The sequence below is a fragment of the Drosophila suzukii genome, chromosome X (genome assembly GCF_043229965.1).
Source record: "Drosophila suzukii chromosome X, CBGP_Dsuzu_IsoJpt1.0, whole genome shotgun sequence".
Taxonomy (NCBI): domain Eukaryota; kingdom Metazoa; phylum Arthropoda; class Insecta; order Diptera; family Drosophilidae; genus Drosophila; species Drosophila suzukii.
Genome location: NC_092084.1, coordinates 1,793,919 through 1,819,390, shown reverse-complemented (window position 1 = coordinate 1,819,390; position 25,472 = coordinate 1,793,919). Strand labels below are relative to the sequence as shown.

Below are 25,472 nucleotides of genomic sequence, written 5' to 3'. Positions count from 1 at the left end.
GATACGACCAAGCCAAATACAAATATGCAAGTTTATAGCCGGCAATCAAAGTCAACAGAGGGGGCAGGGGGCGTGGCAGGAAGGGAGACAGATACAGATACACAGATACAGATAGACAGAGATGGAACGACAAAGTTTCCGCTAGCCAAAAGTTTGGCCCAATAGAAATTATGGCATGGCCGAACTTTTGGTTTATTTTCCAGCACCCTGCCCGCCACACTCTCTGTTTCTTTTATCCGCAACTAAATGAAATTGTTTTAAAATTTGACTAAAACCCTTTTGGTCAACGCACATACGAGGGCACAGGCATACTGGGAAAAAACTAATACAAAAACTCATCGCAATCCTAACCAAAATTGTTACTATCCTGAAAAGAAGAATAGTGTTCCCTAATGGTTATTTAAATTTTAATAGGTTCCAAAAAGATAACAACTTTATTAACGATTCGCTGAGACTCGTTTTTAAATGCCAGGCATGTTATAAAATAATTGCTGATGTTTTTGTTAATTTTTCCCTGTGCACACATGCACATTCACGGTGTGTGTATGACATGCAGCCAAAGTTTTCCTTTGCTCCCTCATTAACGCCCCCAAACTTTTTCCAGCTTCCAGAGCGTGGGAGTGGCGCAAATCAAACGGAAATTAAAAGCAAACTCAGCAAACCGCTTGACACGCCCCCGCACCCCCCTATAGGGTCAACTCCCCCCGAAACCCCCTCAAAAACGCATCCATGGCTAAGCTGTCTGAGCATAACGCATCATTACGTTAACAAAAATGGGCAACCGGCAAATGGTGAATGCTGAACAGCAAATGGCAAATGGCAGAATAAAAGTACACAAGGGAGGGGGTCGAAAGCGGGCTGGAAAAGCGGGGGTGGGATATAAGAATTTGAATTTCCATGCAGGCAAAGAAAAGCGAAAGGAAGCGACAGGAGCAGAGCTGGCTAAATTGCGAAATGCCGGCATAAAAATGCGATGCACATCAGATCTGTCATCTTGACTATTTTATCTTTTTATTTTGGGAAGGAAAATATTAATATGAACTTTATTTATTTAAAGGAAGAAGCATTTTAAAAATGTAGGAAAAGACAATTTTTGTTATTTCTTTAATATGCATCTTTGCTTTTCAAACTCAACTAGTGTAATAATTTTTTGATAAAAGTTAGTTTCTTTAAGAAGTTCGATTACTGTCATAATATTTTATATTGAGGGGTATTGAGCAGCTTTAATATTTTAAAGTATTTTATGCTTTATTTAGGAGATGACCATATTGGATGGTAACTGGGGTACGTGTGAGGTTTTTTAATTGCTTATAAAAACACTTATTAAAAACTAAAGAACATAACTAGTTGTGAAGGGTCTTATAAATATATGAATATTTATTACATGATGTATATGGTTTAGCTACTCACCACTGGCTCCGGGATAAAGGACAAGAAAGGGGGAGTGGGGGAGTGGCTGAGCTGGTCATGAGCCAAATCCGCTGCCAGACATCGAGCGTCTATGGCATCATAAACATTTGCCAGCCAAGACTCGCCGACTCGGCCCCAGGATGAGGACGGCGGTTCCGAGGACTCCGAGGACTCCGGGGACTCCGAGGACATGAAGGAGCCTAGTTGGGAGGTGGAATTACGGAATATTAGTTGCTCCACTTGGCCCTTCGCCTGCCACTGACGTGAACCATTTAGGACACTCGCCTCGAGGTGAGAGCTGCCAGATTATCCATATTCCTTAGCCCAGGGCAACCACGACTCCTAGGTGATTACATAACAAAAATATAGTTTGCCTTCATTTATACGTGTTCTCCCACAAATAATGATAAAATGTTTTTGAATTAAAAGTCTTCATTATTACCATTTCTGAGGTCTGCCTGGACTGTTAGATCATTTGGCAGTCGACCTTGCCGAGCTTTTAAGAATATCCATTGTCTGTTTTGCTCTTTTTTTGTTCATATTTTTTTTAGCTTGTTTTGCTTACGAAAAGCAACGATGTTGACGATGACGACCATTTTGCTGTTGCCTTGTGAGTTTTTATCACTTGTCCTTCTGTTCGTCGTGCGCCCTTTTTGTAAACTGAGAAAAAAAGGTTATTACCCTTTTAGTTATATTACCTGTTTTATATTTAATACAAAAAATCTATTTGGAACATTTGCCATATCAAAAAATATGTATTATTAAAAAAAAAAAAATTTTTTGCCTCTATTTAATTGTAAATTAGGCGCACAGCTAACCTTATAAAAGAGTCGAATTTCAAACATAAACATCCCTTAAGGATTTCCATCACTTTTGGGAAAATGTATTTTTCGAGCAATTTTCGCATTTTTTATAAGGGGTTACATCATCTATTTTTGCGAAAATTGGCCAAAAATTAAAGTTTCCAGGTTTCAATGCCAATCGATTGGAAATTAAATTACGAGCTCAACGAGGTGTGGCATTCCTTATTCCGACCTTAATTCGCAAGATAATTGCCAAAATACCTATGTTTCTAATTGAAAAATAGGTAATAGGATTTCAGACAAAATCACCCATATTTTTGTCGGTTTTCTAATCGTAACTTGGTCAAAACGAGGCGCACAGAAGAAAGACTGACTGTCTTGAGCAGCTTACAGCCTGGGCTAACGATTTCCATCACTTTTGGAACAATTTTTTTTTTGAGCAATTTTCGCATTTTTGTAAGGGGTTACATCATCTATTTTTGTGAAAAATGGTCAAAAAATAAAGTTTCCAGGTTTTAATGTCAATCGATTGGAAATTAAATTACGAGCTCAACGAGGTATGGCATTCCTTATTCCGACCTTAATTCGCTAGATGATTGGCAAAATACCTGTTTTTTTGGTTGAAAAATAGGTAATAGGATTTCAGACAAAACACCCATATTTTTGTCGGTTTTCTAATCGTAACTTGGTCAAAACAAGGCGCACAGAAGAAATACTGACTGTCTTGAGCAGCTTTCAACCTGGGCTAACGATTTCCATCACTTTTGGAACAATTTTTTTTTTTAGCAATTTTCGCATTTTTTATAAGGGGTTACATCATCTATTTTTGCGAAAAATGGTCAAAAAATAAAGTTTCCAGGTTTTAATGTCAATTGATTGGAAATTAAATTACGAGCTCAACGAGGTATGGCACTCCTTATTCCGACCTTAATTCGCAAGATAATTGCCAAAATACCTATGTTTTTGATTGAAAAATAGGTCATAGGATTTCAGACAAAAACACCCATATTTTTGTCGGTTTTCTAGTCGTAACTTGGTCAAAACGAGACGCACAGAAGAAAGACTGACTGTCTTGAGCAGCTTACAATTTGGGCTAACGATTTCCATCACTTTTGGGAAAATTTATTTTTTGAGCAATTTTCGCATTTTTCATAAGGGGTCATCTATTTTTGTGAAAAATGGTCAAAAAATAAAGTTTCCAGGGTTTACTGTCAATCGATTGGAAATTAAATTACGAACTCAACGAGGTATTGTATTCCTTATTCTGACCTTATTTCGCCAAACGTCGGCCAAAATACTGCATTTGTTGCTGAAAAAAGGGAGTTGGAATTTTGAGGTTCTTTTGTTTTTATAGGCAAGTTCTCTCCGTGTAGATGGGTTTCTCGGATGGCCCCAAAACGTTGTGTAGTTAATGTGGCGTTCTAAAACGCATTGGCTGCCTTGCCTTCCATCCTGGCCATAATATATGTAAACACTCAACCGCACACACACACTCCCCCAACTAGGCACACACACCGAGGGCCGTACACACACAGACAGGCAGGAAGCGCACATCGCATATTTGTATAGCATACTTTTTTGCGTAGTTTGTCGTTGTTTTCGCATTTGTTTGCCAAAAAAGTGGCTGTCGTCTACGGAAGTGGGTGGTAGAGGGGGTGGTGTCTGTGTTAGCAACTTCATTTGTTCGCTGTGCGTGTGCTCCAACAAGTTTCTGCCTAGTTGGCAGAGTAACGCAAATGTTTGTCTTTCGCCCAGCGACGCTTTCGAATCTCGAATCCGAAGAATTGCCGCTGCTCGAGGATTCTCCACCAAGACTTTCTCAACCCATCAGCTCACTTTCTTTCTACGATTTTTGGCTGAGAAAACCATAGATATTGTAAGAGACGCTTTTGCTTGCATTTATTGTTAATAAAAAAATGATCTACGTTTTTATTTCTTATGTATATATTCTAAATGGGCTTTAACTAAATATTCATTTTTTTAGGGCAAGCCCTTGCTTATACTTTAAGTTGTTAAAACCATAAGAGTTTAGAGGGGGTCCTTAAAAAAATATTTCAACCTCAAACACGCGCATATATTTCGCAGAATTTTCGCCACCCCCTCCCTTTTTCCAGCTGCTGCTTTTGACAGTTTTGTGTACTGTCAATTTAAGGCAGAAGTGTGCGTGTGTGTGTGTGTCTTCTTATATTGTTGCCACCCCTTGACCCCGCACCCCCCAGAAAAATACCACCCCCCTTGGCCAACCCCAGTCTGCCAATATTGTCTGTGTGCCGGCTTTAAAAACATCTTCAATTTTTCTTGGTTCCATTTTTTCACATTGCTTTTTTTGCGCCCAAAAGGGGGTGGCGATGACTGCGAAAGGGGGCGTGGGCTTTGGGCCACGCCAGAAACTTGTATTTGACAGACCCTTGTCTTCATATGTGCCACAACTATCGTCGTTGTCGGTTGTTGGTTGTTCAGTTGTTTGGCTGTCCTGCTTCGCCCCACCCCCTTTTGCCCACCTCAAGTCTTACCCACGCCCCCTTTTCTTATACACTTGAATAAGGCAAAGGGGAAATCGGAATAATAAGTTCCAACCAGAAACCTACAACCCATAAAAAATATATGTTTCCTTTGATTTGCTGAGCATTGTATTTGAAAAGTTATTTATAACTGTTTTAGTAACACGCATAATAATAGTATTTATTATTAAACCCATGAAATTGCCTATTTTAAGGTTGTTATTTTTATAACTTATAGCTTATAGTGTATATATTTTCGTTAAGTGTTGCTTCTTTTTAGCTCCTGCCCCAAGCGCCTGCTCGTTATTACATTCAGTTGTGTAAAAAGAACCATATATATATCATTATATGCGCCTTATACGGCCCTTTCGTACCCCGCATAAATTGTCGCTGCGGGTTGGATGTGAAGGACATAAAGACGCCACGCCCCCAGAACCAAACGCCCAGCCCCCGCCCCCGCCCCCTTGGGTGTCATCACATTTGCACTGCATGATTGATCGTTTACAAATAAGCAGAGTTTCCCCTACATGGCCGCCTGCTTAGCAGCTCAGAACACAAAAAGGACCAAGAACCCTTATGCACAACCCCTCTTTCGTAGGATCCTGACAGGCGAAGGCTGTGCAAATGATATCTGGCTAATTTTCCCTGGATAAGGAATACGATGGAGTTGGTAGGAGTTTTTAAAGGGGACTGAATTGATGCCAAGGAAAAGGACCTAATTGGATGTTATTCCACTTCTGTTAAAATATGAACTAGTGGTTTGTTGTTGAATAAATAATGTGCATAATGTTGCCTTGCTTTAAATGCTGCTTCTGCTTATTAAAGAGGAAAGTATTCTTATGCTCATCTATCATCATTAAATTGTTCAATAGTTACTCCATCTACCCTTTCAGCAGAAAAGTAGTACAACCTCCAGCTTTAAATACTACTTAGATATCCCTTAATTAAATATATTCTTATAATTCTTCCTTAATCTTTTCTTCTTATGTTTCAATTATTAGTCCTAAAATTCTATTTTGAATTGCTCTAATTAAATGAGATATAACCAGATAATATATTTCTCTATACATTATTATTTGATGAAACTGGCATTTATATACTATTTTAAATTCTTCTGCTTACAACCACTAAATAGAATAGAGCACTTAATGTCTTTATTTTAATAATTCCTCCATCTACTCTTTCGCCGGAAAATCCCCGGAGAAGAATCAAAACTTTCAGCCCGAGGAGAGTGACTCGTGGAAAAACTTTGGTTACTTTGGATGTCTTCATCCGCAGGACTCGCACACAGCGAGGGGTGTGAAGAAGGATGCGAGGCTTAAAATAATTAAATTGTCAGTGGCAACGGGGGGAAAGGGACCAAGGAAGAGGGACCCACACTCATTAGATGTCTATGAGGAACCGGGAACCCTTTGCACACACATCCCACATGCGGAATGGCGCCATCAAAATAAATGCCTGTCATTAAACAAATTGTCGCAATAAATCTGCGCATTTCAAAGTCAGTGGAAAGTAAAAGCCAAAGGAGCTGAAACAAAGAGCCCGGAATGGAGAAAAATATTTTCTTGGTTTTTTTGGGGGTTGTGCGATCATTAGCGCTACTCAAAGTCATCCGTAATCCGGATGGAGCAGCAAATATGTCCCCACGACCGCCAAACCTTTTTTGGCCGTCGGAAAAATTCACCCCTTAAAAGCAAAGGAAAACCTTTTTACTGCGGTCACCGCTGCTGTTAAGGCAATTTTCTAATCACAATAAATAAACAAAAGTCAATCAGACAGCAAAAGCAATTAGAAAATGGTAGCCAAGTTAATTAAGCGCCATAAAAACGACATTTTCCCCCACTTTGCCATTATTTTCCTTGTCCTTAAGTAGAATGTTGTCTCAATCTCAATAGATAGAAATCAACGTTGGCCGGGGCATATAAAAAACAGGACAGAAGCCGAGCATAAATTAAAATACATAAAAGAAAGGCTAAAAAACAAGGCCATCAGGGAAAGCGAAGGAAAAGCCGGGGAAAGTCGGGGAAAGCCCCAAAAGCAAACCAAGGCAAATACATCAACCGAGCTGAAGAAGAAGAAGCCGAGGCAGATAAGATGGCATTACAATAAAAAAGGAGAACAGGAAAAATAAAGCAGAATTGTCCTTCGAATTGAAGAAGAGGAAAAAAATTGCAGTCAAGCTGGCCTTGGCTTTGGCCTAAAGAATACCCATTTTTCTAAGTTACTCAAAGCTTGCTTAAATAAGCTTACAGATTGGTTGTTATATCTAGAAATTAAGAACTATAAAGATAGAAGTGGCATACACAGATTGCAATTCTAAACCAACATACATGACCGGTACCATTTTTATTATGTAAAAGTTGCAAAAAAATCTCGAATGGCATGGAAAAAACAATTATTTTTAATTAGAAAGAAAAAGAAAATAAAGTGATCATATCTATAAAGTTATTCCATTTTTCCTGGCCAACCCTTATAATATCGAACTGTTTCCCGAACACCTCTAATCTTGTGCAACTACTTGTGGTACAGGGTACTAAAATAAGTTGCCAGGACATAAAGCAAAAGCAACAAGGACAACGAGCAGCGACAGGGACAACTCTCAAGGCAGTCTGACCATCATTGGAGTTTGGCGGGCAGTGGAGGGTTAAGGGGGCGAAGGGGGTTAGGGGGGTTAAGGGGCGGGCTGCCGGCAAGTTGGCAACAAATTTATGAGCAAATTAATTGAGATTGGAAACGCTGCGAGGAAAAAAGAGAAGAAAACACAAAAAAAAAGGAGGAAAAACAAGGAAAAATCCGTACAGAGACAACGGGCAGGAAAAGGACACGGCTACGCAATGTCATCCGACATTTTTCCCGCCCTGCGTGTGTGTGTGTGCCTGTGTGTGTGGGGGCTTGTTAGTGTGCGGTTGGTGGGTGTTTCTAACTTAATTGAGAGACAAGTCAATAAACAGGAAGCGAGCGCCGGGCTAAAAGTCAAAGCAGCCAAACAGCAAAAGGAAAAGAGTGGAGAGCGGAAAAGAAAAGAAAACAAGAGGAAAACCCGGAAGCGGAGGTCGAGGGAATGTCCTGCATCTCTGTGTGTGTCTGTATCGAGTTTAAGTCCGTGGCTCAAAACGATCTCGGAAATTAACTACTTCGGTCTTAAATTCTAGAATGCCTACTTCTTCATTATTCGATATTTATTTATTTAAATATTTATTTGTATTTATGTTTTATTAATATTGAGTAAATACCATATTTTAAGTAAGTATTTTTTTAATAAGCCCCTATAATATATTAATTTTTCAAGCAATACAACAAACATATAGTTTTTAGCTAGTCCTAGATGTATGCTATCAACAATAAAAATTTGATAGATCACAGATGGAATCAAATCTTTATAAACATTCTTACAATCTTACAATTAATATCCTTGACTTCTGTTCTTATAGCACTTAATGTAAACTATGAAATTGCAGACCATCTGAACATTCCTTTGAACTGTGCGCTTTTCTAGTTCCATCTCTTCAGGGGGTTATTATCGGTCCCCAATGCCACCCAAGGCCCCCTTTGCGCCATCCATTTTCTTGTGCCGTCCATGTCCATTGCGCATTTTGAGTCGCATCGCGATGTCCACATAAAAAATAACACTAACACAGAGGGACATATAGTTGGGGTAGGGGGATTCGGGGCGAGGACCATGAACAAATAAAGCCATAAATCTTTGCCACTCGTGAAAGGGAGTCGCCGGGGGATGGAATGAAAGAGCGGCGGGGGAAGGGGGATTGGTTAGATGGTGGAAAGGACTTGGTCAGATCGGTGCTGCAAACAAAACAAATCCCGTTGTCTACACAACGGGAGTCAGTGTCATGCATGGCAATGTTTGCCGCTCAGCTAGTTCTACTTTCATCCCCCCTCCCCCCCCCCCTTTTCACTCCGCCACTGACCCACTGCCACCCACAAAACACCCAACCACCCACTAGACTTTCCGCTCGAGTCCTGCATCTTGGTCTTCATCTTCAACTTGAGCTGCCGCTCCTGCTGCTGCACTGGGCAAAGCAAATGGCCACTTTACTTATTTTCGAAGTCCCCCTTTTAAAGATCCTTTTCCATTTTGAAACTGAAGTTCCTAGCACTAGCCCATTACTTTTATTTTTTTTTTATATATATGAACTTCACCTTTTCTTTTTTTTTTTCTTTTTTTTAGTTCTTTCATACCAATATTTATAACTTTTAGTCTTAAGTATCTTGAATTTTACGTTATGGTAGCTATTTAATTTTAAAGTTTATTCTTATAGTTAGTATAGGCTTTCTTGTATAAAATCCTAGATTTTTTTGTTTAAATTTAGATTAAATTAAAATTACATTTTCACACATCTATATACTAGTGCATTTTTCTCAGTGACCGTTCTTTGGTCTGTTGCAATTTGTGGTGTCGCTTGTTGTTTGCCTGCCGCCTCCACTTGATCCATTATCCTTTCAGCCAGGATATAGACAAGGGACGGGGGGACTCCTGTTCTGCCCTGTTCTGTTCTGTTGTTGTCATTAAAATTCAAGGCATACAAAGTCATTAAATTATACGCGACATCTTTTGTATAGATGCGCTCGTGTTTGTATCTGTCTGTGTGTGTGTGTGTGTGTGTGTGAGGGGGCTTAGGTGGGCGGAAAAGTGTTAGGCGGGGGGCGTGGCGTCGGGAAATGGCAGTGAGCTGATTTCGCAACGACGGCATCGTGATGCGATTAAGCAATCAACCAAATTGCCAGTCCGACACCAAACTTGAAAGGAAATTACACGTTCCACGGTGGCAAAGGGGCAAAGGGGCGAGGGGGCTCCCCCCCTGGCTGGAAAATGAGAGGGCGGTGGTGGAAAACCGGGGGGCGGGGTATGGATGCTACGTGGCAGAGATAGAAGATATCACCAGAGATATATGGAAGCCAAGGCACTCATTGCTTAAGCAAGCAAACAACAAAGTCAACTCAGTGGCAGAGCGAAAGAGAGGGCGGCAATCAAACAGAAAGAGAGAGCAACAGCGGGGAAAAGAGAAAGAATGAAACAGGAAGAAGGCCAAAAGCGAACATTATCATCTCACAGGGCCTTCAATAAAACTAAGTGGGCACAAATCTGCTATTAATGGCCATAAAAGACGGCATTTAAGAACCCACCCAGCAGAAAGCCCTTTTCAACACTATCGGCACTTTCCAATATGGCGTTTGACCACACTATATTTTTATTTACAACATACTTTACCCACGAAAAGAAACTCAGAGGACAACGATGGTGATTTAACCAATGTTTAATGGAGGATTGAGCTGCCATTTCTTCAATAATCCAACTTTAAGCACTGCCAACCTCCAAACTCCCACCGAACCCGAAGTTCAGTTGCCTAACAAGTTTTCCCTGTCCTTGCTTGACTCGCGACAACTCGATCAATTTGTTTAGATTATGCTTATAACTGGGATCCACATCTACTTGCCTCCCAGTAGTCGTGGTCCCACAAATGGGGATGTACTCGGTGTGGTGGGAGTGCACAAGTTGCCGCCAAACCCTCGCTACATCCCGCATAAACCCATCAAAAGTGTCGGCAAAGAAGTCGCAATTGCTTTGGCCAACTGAAACTAACAAAAACCAGCAAGCTGCCAATTTGCGTATGTAATGTGGAGACACAGTGCCGTGGGAAAAGGGGCTAGGGGCCAGGGGATGTCTCAAATCCATGGCCAAAAGCCGGAGACGAGGAGAAAGCCATAGACATGACATCGCTACCGCTCGAGCGTATGGGGAAAACTCCAGTTTGGCTGCTAGAATTCCAGGAGGGCAGAGGGGAAAACCCGGAGAAGCGTGAGAAAAACAACAATTTTGGCGTAAGACGAGCCAGAGCGAGATGGCTATATAGGGAGTGCGACGGAGACAGTGCAGTGCAAAAGAGAGATGTGTTTTGGCCACACTCTAATATATTTTTATAAAGGTATAACACACTAACATGAATGCACCCAATAAAAATATATGAACATTGTAAATCAAAAATCTCTAGAGATTCAAAATCACTTTAAAAGTTTGCCTAAAAGTATGCTGTAAAATATGTGATTCTGTTTCTAGAACCTTCGCACGCCTCTTAATGTGGTTTCCAACCTGTAGAAAAAACCACAACGCACTGATAAATTTCTTTCAGTGTGACTCGGAGTGACTGCGCCACACGCCAAGACAAATTATGCTGTTGATAAGCGCGACAATGGCGGAAGCGCAGACACAACTAAAGCGTTGTGGGGGGTGGGGGTTGGGCGTGTGTGTGTGTAAAGGGGGAGTAGCAGGGCGGGGACTTTGTAACTGACGCTGACACGCGCGCAAGTGGCTGCCTCTCTTCCCCTTCCACACCATCTACCCGCCGCCCATGTTTGTTGTCTCTTTTGTTGCGAGCCAACGACCCGACATCCCATTGAGATTACCTATAAAAGGTTATTTAACCCATTAAAAAATCCTCAAGAAGTGCACTTGAACAAACCCGTTTTGTAGATGTTCGGATAAAACCTTCTTGAAAACTTGATTACTTCCGAAATCTGAACTGTACATAAATCGTAATGCAGAATTATGCTTATTTTATTTACAGTCATTTTGTAATTCATCTCAGTATAGTTCTACATTTCTCAACTGCACAAAGAGCATTTATATAAACAATATATATATAATAATAAATAAATAAAACAAGAAGGTTAACTAGAAGCCTTTTGGAACACATTCCTTAAGCAAAGGCACATGTTTCCTAACCAAAAGCGAGGCAGAGACACTAGATTAGCCAGGATTGAGATGGCCTAAGACAACAAACACAGCCGCAATAAAACCCGCTTGGCTTGTAAATATTTAACAAGTGCCAAAAGTTATTAAGCGCCCCTCGTGCAGATGACCCATCAAGAAAGAGACAAAGAGTGCTGCAAAAAGGGATCTAAAGGAAGGGGATGGGGAAGGGGTGCTAAAGGGACAGCAACTCGCTCGACCGACATAAATCATCGAGCCAAATAAATCACAGCAAAACGAGGGGGAAACGACCAAGGACCAAGCGAAATAGAAAATCTTTGGCGCAACTTTGAAGATCTAAAAAATTATTAATAATGCAGAAGACGCCTTCTCGAGGGGCAGGAACTTCGAATCTGAAATCTGGGACGCGGGACTAGCGACAATAAAATATTAAGGATTGCGACCATTTACATTTTTGGTCTGGCCAAAGCAGAGCAGAAAGTCATCTGAAAATCGATTAAAGTGGAGCAAGAAATTTTGCTTATATAAGCCTTACTGTCTTTATAGATCCTAAAATGTAAATGAACGGAAATTCCAAGTGTGTTATTCTTAGTATTACTCATACGCAGTGTTCTCCTTCATTGCATATTGTTTGTTCTATATATTGAGAATAGAAGAAGAAGATATTGAAGTTCTTGAAACAAATTAGATAATGGAAAGGTTTCTTCTGACTATTACTCATACGCACTGTTGTCTTAGAAGCTATTTAAATTCTTTTCAAATTCCTGTTGGAAACTATTATTGATAGACCCAAAAATAATCGATATATGGATGGGGCATTTCGAATTGCCAGAAAAGCCCGTTTAGAGGATGCACGCCAACTCTAGCTCATATATCATCCCATTGTGGGCCAGGCCCGGCTGAAGATAAAGGCCCCATACTTCGCAACTTTGCCACCCCCCAACCACCCCCTGGAAACCCTAACCGCCGAAAAATAGAAAAGACGTCAGGCCGACAGCGGCAATGAGGGCAGCGATAAGACGACAACGCGGACACCCAACGAACCGCGGAAAAAGCCGAGTGGGGCCCATTTTAAAATTCTAGGAAAATAGAGTGGGGGCCTGGAACAGCAGAGTCCTGGCAGTGAAACATGCAAATGAATCCCATCGTGGGCCTGCTCCACGGGACGGCTTAAAGGCGAGGACTTTTTCAAGGACTGGCCGCGACGACTTTGTGTTGTGCTAAATTTATGCAACAGGCTTTTGGCCCATTTGTAAAATATGCGCTGTCATAAAGCAGCGGGCGAGAACTCGAGCTCCAGCTTGGAGTTGTCCTGGGAGTCCTTGTCCCCGGGATCCTGCCAGTCCTGGCAGCCCAAAGCTCTACCAATTCGCAACATTATTGGGCCTGCCTGGGCCCACTGTCTGAATCGGTCGGTTCTCCGCGCTGCACGTACGGGCATATAATTTTTGCCAAATCAGAATATTTATGCGTCTAGCCGCACACAACATGGGCGGGGTGGGGCGGGGCATTTGGGGAGGGGGTCTGGAGATTCACTGAGCTCGACGAGGGGACATAAAAAAATTACAGCACGCTTGAAAAAACGCGACAAAAACACGCAATGGATATGACTTTTACACAAAGCTTTGCCTGCAGACTCCCGGCTCATGTTCCCTCCCTCTCCAACCCCTTTTCAGTTGCAGTTTTGCACTGCAGGAAAAAGTGTTTAATTTGAAAAAGGTATTTTATTGGGTGTTCGCCAGGTCTACAACAGAAACAAACAGAAAGAAATAAAGAAGAAATGTATTTGAGTTGTTTAATCATTTAACTATATTGCTATTGTTATCAACTTTCACTTCTGTTCCCAATAAAATAATAAATAAATAATAATAAATTGAGTAGAATTTCTCTCTGTGCAGGATCCATGGCGGTGGCTGCTGGTGCTCATTGAAACGCATTTGCAGTGCAGCCGTTGCAAGTGCGTTCACCGACACACACACAGGCGCACACTCACACACACTCGCAGTTACGCACACAACTGCACACGAGTCGGAAGCAAAGTGTTCTGGATGCGGATATATCGATTATTCGATTATTCCTGACCTCCCATCAGCGGGAAAAATGCAAGGACTGTTAAATATAAGTTGAAAAGCCAAAAAAATATTAAAATAAGAAGCAATACGAGGTGCATAAAAAAATATCACGTAAACGTATAGGTGCTCAAAGGTTTATTTGAATACAACTCTTTTAAATATTTTAATAAATTTATTAGGAACGCATAGTGCCAATTGTTTTAATTCTTTAATACTGTGCTAATAAATTTCTTAAAAATTGTAGATATATATACACTTATTAGGCCTTTCGAAACCTTATAAATGTATTTTAATTAAAACATTTAAAATTCATAGAAGGAGAATAAATAATAACATACATTAATAAGATTTTGGTATAATTCTCATTTGATTCGTATCAAAAGTTGGTTAGGGAATTTCTTAAAAATATAGGTATCCAAACATTACCATTTCTAAGTGTGTTTCAGTTATGGTTTGTATGCCACATTTGGTTAAAATATTTACCTTAACTTTTTCTCTTAATGATGAGTTATTATTATGATGATTTATTGCATAAGAAATAAAAGGTGACGGCCTAGTCGGTATATGTGTGCCGAGCACTTGTGATTAAATTAAATCACGTTTTGAGCCCACTTCGGTCCTTTAAATACACATACATGTGTATGCACATACAAATACATACATATGGTAGGGATATTTATTTCGGAGCGGGGTCAGTCCACCGAAGGGGGCGTGGCTGGCGGTGGGTAGGGGGAAAAGAGACAAAAAGCAATTGCTTTCGTAGTTTTTTGTCGCCTGCCGCCAGTGAGTTCAATAAAAACAACAAAAAAACAGACTCGTCGCTGAGGGGTTTGTGGCTAAGTGGGCGGAAAGGGGCGGAAGGGGCGGAGTCAGTGGGGCGCGGCACTTGTTCAACGAGTGGCAACAATTTTGTTGCATTTCGCTGGTGTTGCTGCCTTTGTTGTTCTCGTTGTTGCCTGCAAACGTTTTTGGCACTTTTTGGTTTTTGTGGCCAATTTGAAGAGTCGCGCCGAACCGGAAGGCGTACGGCCCAGCCGCTGGGCGTGGCATGGTCAGCCCACCCACACCCACACACACCCACACACACACTCAAACGGAGACAACCGTGCGCAAAACCATGTGGCAATTTTTGCGGTTGCGAAAAGTTGAAAACTTTCCACGGCCCCAGTTAATGGCGGCGCCCCGAAAAACCCAATTCCCCCCTCTCTCCCCAAGCCCCCCAAATTTTGATACCCCCACATAAGGTATTATAGTATTCGCAAAAGTTTTCCAGCACTTGACACTCTTTAAAATTTGTGTGCAGCTGCGGTTGAAGTAATGCCATTGTTTATAAAGTACAGTAAATAATGATACCTGATACATAAAAGTTATATTCTTAAAGCAAATATTATTATTATATTTATAATTACAATGTATCCCAAATAAGTGCTATTCGATCTCGAGAATTATCCACTCAGGTCCACAAACCATAAGATAAGAACAGTTCTGGTGGGAGTTCCATCTTTTAGAGGCTTTAAGCCGGAAATACATTTATTTAACCATATTTATCAGATACACATATACTTTTCATCCTTCAGATAGGCTATCTTTTCCTCCCACTTTCCCGTTCACATCCTGTCGATTTCTTCTTTTCAGAGCCACTGCTTTGGTTATTGTTTGCAGCGGCCGGCGAGAGGTTTTGATTTATATTTAATTCAATTTTTATTGTGCTTAAAAAATGGATAAAATATTGCAGGGGTCAAGGGTTGCCTGGTTGGCCCATTCATAAATTGGCAGTCGCCTGGCTGCGTTTGACAGCAGCCAATGCAAATTGCGGTTAGAGTGGGTGGTGTGGTCCTCAGGGGGCGGCAAGTGGGTGAAAGTGGGTGGTCCACAGGCTACGTGCCGCCGTTGGCCGCAAGATGTTGACAATGACAATGAACGTGGTACGAAGCCGTTGGCCAAGTCACACATGGTCAACACAACTGCAACTCGCACCAGACTTGGCCGGCGGCAGAGCTCCGGCGGCGGAAAAGGGGGAAAAGGGGGAAAAGCGGAAAATGGGAAATGGGGCAGAGGAAAAGCATCCTTGTACGTGAAAGCCAGCTCAAGAGGTTGTGGATGTGTGGGTCAAATGACGCGAGCGTGACACGACAATCGTGATAAACGAGATTAGTTATAGAGCAAACCAAGCAAACTGTCTCATAGTCATGCTGCCTCCCCACTTTCCCTCCGCTTTCCCTCCGGTTTCCAAAAACTTGAGCAACAGCTGCGTGTGTCAAGCCGAAAAGTGTGCAATGAAAATTGTGTGAAAGTTGTGCAGACAATATGGAGTGAGAAATTCGGGTTAGAGATGGCAAAAATACAACTGGTCCCTAAAAAAGATACCGATGAATTAAAACTGCCCTTGTGTTTTTTGAAAAGTATGAAAATACTGCACTATTATTTCTTTATTACAAAAAAAGGGGGGAATAAACTAAAGTCACTCGAGATTTTGTTACGTTCAGGATCATTTAAACTGACAACTTTATTTTATATCAATATCACATTCCTTTCACGCTGCCATCGCTCTGACTCTCGTCATAATTGATAATTGATTATAATTAGTTTTTATTTCATTGGGTTTTTGTTTGAGAGAACCTTTGCTCCGTCACGTGCCCATCTTCTTTACAATTGCCCTGCCCAGAATAATACATAGATGCAGCTGAGGGGAAAAATAGGGCAGGGTATTTAAGATTTCTTAGCTAAAACCGAAACTATCCCAAAATCTAAGCCCTTGGCTTTAAACCAAATTAAAAATGTACCACTTTTTTAACTCTTCTCCAATGTTAAACAATCTTTGACGAGAAATATAAATCGTTTTGAAGGATATTTCCATTCAAATTAAACAGTAAAACATTGGTTCTAGAAAGATCTAAAATCAGAAATATATATATATATATAATTATCTTGTAGATTATAATTACCTCAAAGAATATTATATTTATTCCTATTAGCAAGACCGCAATTGCGTACGATTCTATGCTTAATATTCCCTATTTTTTGTTGTTTGCATAAGCAGTCGAGAGGCGCTTCCATTCATTACGTAATGTGGCGAAGGTTTTGTGTCTTGGCTACTGGAGGGGATCAGGACGGGCATGGGCATAGGCGGGGGCGTGGCAAACCCAAAAGGGGGGGCAGGACACCGCAAAATGGCAGTGGCGCCATGGCATTTAAGTCACGTAGCCATGTTGAGTAATGCGACACGTTGCCATTGATGGCCCGTTGACGATGAAGTGCAAGCTGGAAAATAGAAATAGAAATGGCAACATCACCAGGGGGCGGTGGGTGGTGGGTGGTTGGTGTATGTCCCTCCCCCTCCCCTCCCCACGCAGTTGCCATTGTGACTGGCTGAGAGGGCAAAAGCCAAGTGGCAGCCACGTGGCCAACACCAAGCCGTTTTTCTTTCGGTTGTTTGCTTGGATTTCGGGCCCATTGATAAGAGCACACCACCCCCTAAAAAAATGTTTGAGCAGCCACAAAGTTTGCATATTTATTATGCACTCAGAGCTCAAACATTGCGGCACAGCGAACCGATCCAAAGAATGGCCCCAGGAACCGCAGAAGAAAAGTGAAAACTTTGGCGGTGCAGCGGTGAAAAGTGGTGCAGCCACTGCGGAGGTGTCAGCAGCCAAAAAAAAAGAAGAAAATATAGGGAAATCCCCGCATCAATAACTTGACTCTTTTTACTGCCTCCGCTGCAAAACAATGCAGTTGGAAGAGCAGTTTGCACACAAGGAAAAACTCCAAGAATTTCCAGCAATTAATGCCATTTTCATTGACTAATGATTGCGAAAACAATTGTTTGAATCATAACTAATCTTAACTTTAATCTAATTATGGTTTTTAGAGTAATCTTTAAAAACCTTTTTAATATTTAGTAAGTACGTTGAAATATAAGTTAGTTTCAATTTTGCCCAGTGTATGGATGCAGCTGGTGACTGCTAATCTTCAGCTGGCAGGAGTCGAGCTAGAGAGAGCTTAAATGGCAGCCAGGTAAATTGTTCCGGCCATAAGTGGATGGAGGCATCCTCATAAGCCAGTGCACTTCATAATCGCAGCCAGGCATATTGGCAACATTTGAAAGGGGATTCTCCAGACGTTTCGATGTGCTTTCCCAGGTCTAATAAGACACGGACAGAAAAGTATTGGTTCTAAACCAGAACTTCTTACTATAGAATGGAATCGCAGATCCTTGCCAAGCGTTTTATATCATTTTAAAAATGACAATAATTAAGTCTTAACACTCATAAGTTAATTTGAATAAAGCTGGGGTCTACTTTTGCAGTCACTAAACATTTAAAGATTTCATTCTCTGGATGCTGTTTTTGCTGGAGTGCAGGCCAACACCCACAAGGTTTCGGGCTCAAAACCTTTCAGGCCCTGCTCAATCATGGAAGTTCCGTAATTGGAAACCCCGCTTGACTCCGTTCCGTGCTTATCAGCATGCTCCACACTGCAGAAGGACCAATTCCGCTGAAATAATAGAAAGGCAGTCGGCTGCATGATGATAGTTGTAGTGGAGTCGCCAGTCTCCCCCCTTCCATCGGATGCGTTTAAATCAACGCTGTGATAGACAATGGCGGGAAGTCAAAGGAACGCCGGGCTTGCTGGAACTCCAGGTGTCCGAAGGACAACCTGAAAGCGAGGGAAAAACAATAATTGAGCAAGGTGCCATGGCAGCCGCTGGCCAATTTGCAGACACGTAAAAATCTTATCACAAACAAAAGACTTACCTCATCGCCGCCCCCGCTGCGAGAAGACCCCTCAAGGGGGCTCTTGGTCCCCCGAAGCCCGCCTTTAACCCTCGAAAGCCCCACCCCTTCACCATGGCAGCGATAAGCCGTGCACGTTGTCGCCATTCCGCTCGCATTTGTCGTCATCAAGCGAAACACAGAAGGCGAAATCAGGAACACAAATGCAGAGCGAACCATTGATAAGGCTACGGCGGGGAGACCCGACTATACCATTCTCTGAAGCCCATTGAAAAGATCCTAAAGAAGGTAAGGCCTACATTACGAGCGAAGCTAAGGCATGTAACACAAAATGTTGTACTAAAATATATTATTAATATTATGAATATGAAAACACAATGATAGTTATCTTAACACCTTAGTACTGTTTTTAAAAACTGCACAAGTTGTGGAATACTTCAGTGACTGCTGTGACTATCACCACAACATTTCAGGGATGGAACCATTTCCAAAAGTTCCGACCTGCAGGGTATATGAAATGGGACTCCCATTCCCCCTGACAACCACCGGAAGTGCTCGCAGGCAGCTCACGTACGACATATAAATAACATTTCGATTTGGCTGTGTGACAAACCCAAGCCCCGAATGATGCAAAATTATGCCACCCCAAGACGAGGTTGTGTGAGAAAAAACACAAATAGTTGGCCAAAGAGTTTAACAATTCGATTTTGCATTTCAATGCGCGATAAACAAGAGCAAACGAGAAATGGGGGAAATTACTAAATGAGCCCACAAAAAGGCCACTTAATGGAAAATGTCAGCCGGTCAGAGAATTGCCCGGATGCCAAAATAGAATAAACAGAACAAGGCAAATGAATTGTGAATTGAATGGCAATCGCAAAATTGAAAGGGACACAAAAGAGACAGCCAAGGAGTCTTCACTTCCCCCCCTATATATATCTATATAATAGACTCTATATATATACCCAGAGCACTCAATTATCAGTCATAGTTTGTCAAATTGACAAATTGCACAAGATTGAGCACTCCTCCGCTCCGAAATGAAATCGAATCGGAATGAAAACATTAAAAGAATGAAGGGCAGTCAGACGAACTGGTAACCGAAGACAAACAATTTTACTTATTTATTTTCCAGTTAAGAGTACTCAACCAGTTTCTATTTTCTTTATGATAATGCTAGCTAGGGCTTGGAAAACGTTTCACTGGTAATAATAACGTGGAAAAACCATTAAGTTCATATTGAAATATTAAATTTGGCCATTATAGGTAAATTAAAGTTGTGATTTTCATTTCGTTGCAATACACGTATGAAGCGAATTTCTTCTTGGACCATTTAACATATGGCAAGCTCCATACGCCGCCACATCTTGAGAAGGAGTACCTTTGAGCTGAAAGAGCCCTCTGTCGGACTCCTTGGGAACCCTGGCCGTCTGCTCCCCCCAAAAAAAGAAACTTAAGCTTCAATTTCGACTCTATTAGGTCGCAGGGGGTGTGTGTGTGCTCTTTTGCTGCTGAAATCGGCTTGCATGCCAAAGGGGCCAGGACTCTTCGTATGGCATCCCGTTCTACCTTGACTGCAATTCTGGGACAGGACGAGCATCTGCACTGAGAGAAAATAATAAAAAAAAAGGAAAAAATAGTTCTCGAATATTCTATATATATAAAGCGACCAATTTAATAACACTACTTTATATCATAATCATTTAATCCATATACCTCCATTTTGATTTGCTTGGTGTCTAAAAGTATGCCACAGGGTATTAAAAATGATTATCAAACATGACTTATTTCAAAAGGACAAGTTCAGCTCTTACTTTCCTCGCTTAAAGCCCTTTCTGAGTCTATTACATCCCGATATCCCGCAGTGCATCCTTTTGTAAGCTACTTGAAGGAAATGTGTTGCATAGTTTAAGGCTGAAGCACACAAAGAGCAGAAACAGGAACAGAAAACTGAAGCTGAGGCAAAAACAGGAGCCGTAGCAGCGGGAATATCAACCATAGTCGGGGAAATTACTTTCAACATTTCGAATGCCGTCTCCAGGAAAGTCCACCCCCCCTGATCTACGCCCCTGGAAGACAGCACAAAGTGTGTATTTATATTTAAGAAAAATGTAAAAGAAATAAAATGCGAAGTGAGCAGTCGGAGGAGCGCGGAGGAAAGGTGAATGGAAAAACAGGAAAATTATTTGATTTTTATGCATTTCACTTAAGAAACGCAAAAAGGCCACCAGAGACGGAGAAAGGAGATGAAGACAGCCAGGATGGCTGGCCAAATCGCGGATGGGGAGCTCGAAGGACATGCATGCATTATAGATGAACTTGCCGGCAACGAAATAAAGCAAATAAATGCAATCAGGAATAATAATTCCAGGCCAAGACAGCCGGGGATAACTTGATTTGCACCACCTCTTCCACCCACATCCAAGTTCCTCCCCCCGCAAACGCATAAACAACAATTTCACTGCGAACGGTGGTTGGATAAAGTCATGCACTTGGCTCGTAAATAAAGCCAAAAGCCTATCTTCAAGGCCCTGCCCACAACAAGCTCAAAGTCGACAGGGAACAACGGGGAAAAATCGGGGCGAAGCGGGGCCAAATCGGGGAAAACAGAGGGGCAGAGTCAACGCCCAGCCAGTTTTTCACTTGGAAAAACTTAATTATGCATGGTTAACACGAAAACTCAATAAATTTTCAAATAAATTCACATGGGCCGAGCCAAGAAAAGAGGAATCGAAAAAAATTCGCCCGGCCTTTTGGTCTATGTAAATTTTATTTGCCAAAGGATTTTTCACCAAGTTTCCTGGCTCTGTTGCATTTAGATTTATTTGCAACGTGTGTGCTATGTAAAACCTATTAGGTTTTCAGACACCCACCCACCCCAGTCAGCCCACTCAGCCACCAACCCACTCAACTGTTGCGCAAGCAAGGACTCAGAACTTGGTAGTCGGGACTCGGGACTTGAAAGAGAGTCCTGGCACCTTGGCAAACTAATCGCCTGTTGAAAATGCCCCACACTGCGCCAGTTAGAATTTATTGAGTTCTCATATTGAGCAATGCTATAAAAATAATGAAGCCAAGTCCGGGCCAGAAAGGTAGAAAGGTAGAAAGGTAGCCAGGACTCCGAAGTTGTGGTCCTGGTGGCTGCGCTACACTCAGCTGGACGGGATTTCCACAGGATCAGGCAAGATAAAACCTCTGGAAGAAAAACAAATCCTTAGGTATGACCAGAGAGCACAAATAAATGTATTTTATGGATTTTAGAACATTAAAAAGTCGAAACTGTACCTCAAAAAAATTAAGAAATGTTTTAAAGCCTATAGGTTTAAGATGGGAAAATCCATTGAATGACTGTTAAATATCTATGCATGTACAGTGTACATTGTACACTTAATAAAATATTTGTTCTAAATTTTAGAAATAAATCTTGAAAAATTGTCAACTTTTAGGGAACATTTTGGTTGAACATAGTAAATTTACTTATTAAAAATAATTGTTTCTTAAACGTAAAAAAAAAGAAATTCTAACATTTTGAAGGATTTTTATTGCCAGATCTCATAAGTTTGTCTATTTCTTATGTACAGAGGAATTTAAAACGATATTTTATTAAAAATACCATAATTTGTTCAGCCCTAGAAGTCCTCGAACCGAAACTCCCGATCCTCGTGCGTAGGGGCCTCGATTTGTCGTCGACAGTTGGCTTAGCCGAAAGCCAAAAGCCCACGCAGCTTAGTGTGTCCTGCGAGGGCCGCCGACTGCTGTGAATACGAATACTTGGGCAAAAGTGGCAGGAGCAGCGGCAAAAAGTGAAATGAAGCCGAAAGGCAAATAGAGCATAAATTACGCAAATCCAACACGACACTTTACAGCAGAGGAAGAGGAAGAGCGGCGGCACCATCATCATGCGTGTGTGGGTGGGATGTATGTATATGTGTGCTCGGCGACAACTGCAACAACTACAGGGGCAGCAATAATAACAGTAACAGCAACAGGAAGAGCAACAAATAAGTTAAGTCAAAGTCGAAAAAGCAAACAAACATTGCGCACGAGGGAGATGGCAGCACCAGCACACATAGCCGTGTACACTGGGAGAAAATGAAGTGCCGAGAATAAGGGTTACTTAACAAAATAAACCCAACATGTGATATAAAATAAAGCCTTATAACGTTGTTGTTTTCCTTTTTTTGATTTAAAAATTAAATGTTCATATAGTGACATTTTAAAGAAATTCATATATAAGTAGAAAATAAGTATATGAATTAAACACATATACATGCATATTAAAATTTAAAAAATTAATAAATAAATATCATTAACGAGCCATAATAAAAACCTCTGAATTAAGAATTTAAGCAATACGATATATACCTTTATTTTCTCTCAGTGCCGACTGCAGTGGGCAAGAGTGTGGCATGCAATCAGGCGCCAAATGCTCAAGTGTCTCATTGTCAGCATGTTGCATGTGCAGCGCAGGGGGCGGCGAGTGGCTGTGGGGGCGTGGCGAGGGGCAAAATAAAGTAAAATGAACAGCAGCAGCAAAAATGTTAAAGCAAGTAAATAAACATTGTACGCCATTATCAGGCACTGTCAGCAGCAACAGCAGCAACAGCAGCAACAGTGGCAACAATCAACAGCACCAGGCAACATAATTTGCAGTTGCAACTGAGAACTTTTCAATGGTTTGAAGCTGAAAAAGCTGACAGGACCTCCTGCCCCGCGAGCCCCTTTAAAAAGAATGAAGGAAACCAAACGAAATCATGGTAGGCACAGTGGGGAGAACTATTGCCTACTTTTAGGGGGCCTAAAATGGCCTAAAAGACTTCAAGATCTATTATCCGCCTAAAACCATTTCTAACATAATTTTAGCAAAGCAAATTATCATCAATGATTAAAGAAATTACCCTTTCATTTAGCTGTTTTTTCTATTTTCTATTAAGAGAATCCACAAAAATTAAACTTTTTTAAATTTGCCTAATGATGATTTTAGGGAACTGCATTTTTCGAGTGTAAAAATATATAGTAGCATACTTTAAAATACCAATTTTAAAGAGGTTTTAAAAATCCAAGGACTTTTCTCAGCACCATTCCACTGTCCGAAGGAAAGTCCGTTGCCTGGCATAAAGCCCGGATATGCCGGCGAACCTGATACTGCATGTGTGTGTGTGTGGGCGTGTCTAGGTGTGTGCGTTGTCCATGTACATGTATATGTTTGCCTGTATGCAGCTGCATGGTTGAACAGTCAATGGCGGTGTAGGTGTAGGTGTAGGTGTAGCCAAAGGCCGGAAGTGCAGTCGAGCAACAACGATTGTGTGTGTGCAAGTGTGTCCGTGTGTGTGAGCCGGCTAAACAAAAGTGGCACAACAAGCTGAACTTGTGGGCGGTGGGCGGTGGGAGTGCCGAAAAACGAAAAGAAAGGCCAACACAAGTTGACATAGAAATTGTACAAACTGAAAATGATTTGTGTGCCCCCTTTGCTCACACACACTCCCACTCACAGGCATATATTTGCACAACGGTGGGTCGATTTATAGAGAACAAAAATATAAAAACAAAAAAAAGTGAGAAAACATAAGGCTGGAAAATATGAAATGGACTCTTTTTCAACTATTATTTTGCTTAAGCTGTACGACTTCTTTGTTTATACAGGGCTTTCCAATTTTTAAGTGCGATAACAAATATTTTAAAACTATTAGCTGGATATACATATTTAAAAGAAAATATTTTTGATGCCAATTGAAGTTAAACAAACTAGTTAAACTAAGTAGTAAGTTAATAACTTGATGAGTCCTAGTCTATTATCATGGAGGCCTAATGAACCTTTCTGGATTTTTAAATGACTGAAGTTATTTTAAACAGTCATATACTTGATTTTCTAAATAAATTCATAATATGTTATTAGGCTGTACACCTTTTTTTTCTAGGTTGCCATGACTTTATCAAACGTATCCAGTCAATTCGAAAATCAAGCAGGTGTCACAAGGCCTTAAATAATGGGAAGTTCCCACTAAAGTCCCCTCTTATTACGATAATTAAATTGTGTTTTTCGGAAAATGTCCCTATCCGGTTTTAAATAATTTTCACCGAAAAGAAAAACCACATTGGGCAGCCAAAATTCGTCCAATTTCAAAGGCGAACCGATGTGGGGAGGTGGATTTCCCTGGTCCAGGACCCAGGACCCAGTGCCCAGTACCCAGTACCCAGGACTCAGGACCCGATCCTGCCAACCCATGAGCCACAAGCGAGACAGACAGCCAGCCAGCCAGCCTGCCGCTGGGGGCGTGGCATGGGGGTAGGGTAAAGGGGGTCTTTGGTTTTGGGCTCCGTGGGCAGACAGTTGAAATTGCAAATTATGCTTTCGGGAAAGCGGGCGGACATACGGGGTGTTCACTGTCTGCGCTCTAATTATGCAAACTACCTGCTGTTACTCAATTAATCTTGATTACGTTTGTGTTATCCAAATACAATTATTTTGGTATTAATTACAGTGGCCAGGAGCCGGGATCCAGTAGCCAGGAGCCAGGAGTCGAGGTGGGACCACTTTTACGAGCGGAAATTGTCTGGGTCGCCAAGTAAAACAATGCGGAGCATCCCCATCCTGCAGATTGCCTTGAAAATGCCACCACACAACGCATTAGAGGCAAGTGTTCTTCGCCAATTCTTTCTTTTTGGGGAAATACGCATTTCCATTCCTGATTCCCATTCGTATGCCACTCGCATTTGACGCGACTTTTCCAAGGATGGTGGGTGGGCAGATTTCCTAATTAGCCTGGGAGAACGAGTATTGAAATGCGTGTGTTTCGCTGGCTACGTGGAAAATTCGGGAGTGGGACGAGAAGAGCATTGACCTTAATTAGCACCCGGCGAAAATGAGAGTTAAGTGCCTTGAAGTGGGCTTTTGGCATAAGCCAATGAATGCATAATCCTAATGGCGACCCACTGAATAAGAAGAGAGTAAGAGTGGCTGCTTAAACTCTATTGACTTAATATAGAAATTTAAATATAACCAGGGAAAACGCTACGGTCGACGGCCTCGACTATCAGAGTTAATTGGACTTATTAAATTTAATTAATGCTTAAGGTACATACCTGGTGAGATCCGCGATGCACTGCACCCTGTAATCCAGTTTCGATATGACGACATCCTCTCATATCTCCCATAATTGTAGGGTTCTAATCAATCCACAAGCACACACACACTAACATTGGCACTACTTAGATCACCCGCGAAA

The 25,472-nt window shown here is 41.4% G+C and overlaps 1 long non-coding RNA gene across 1 annotated transcript; it reads right to left on the bottom strand.

Moving 5' to 3' along the window:
* Nucleotides 1-1,416: 1,416 nt before the first annotated feature.
* Nucleotides 1,417-25,472, bottom strand: LOC139353329 (uncharacterized). Its single transcript, XR_011604559.1, has 3 exons — nt 25,330-25,472; nt 1,853-2,070; nt 1,417-1,752 (listed from the first exon to the last, which is right to left on the bottom strand). It is a non-coding gene; the product is annotated as an uncharacterized lncRNA (long non-coding RNA).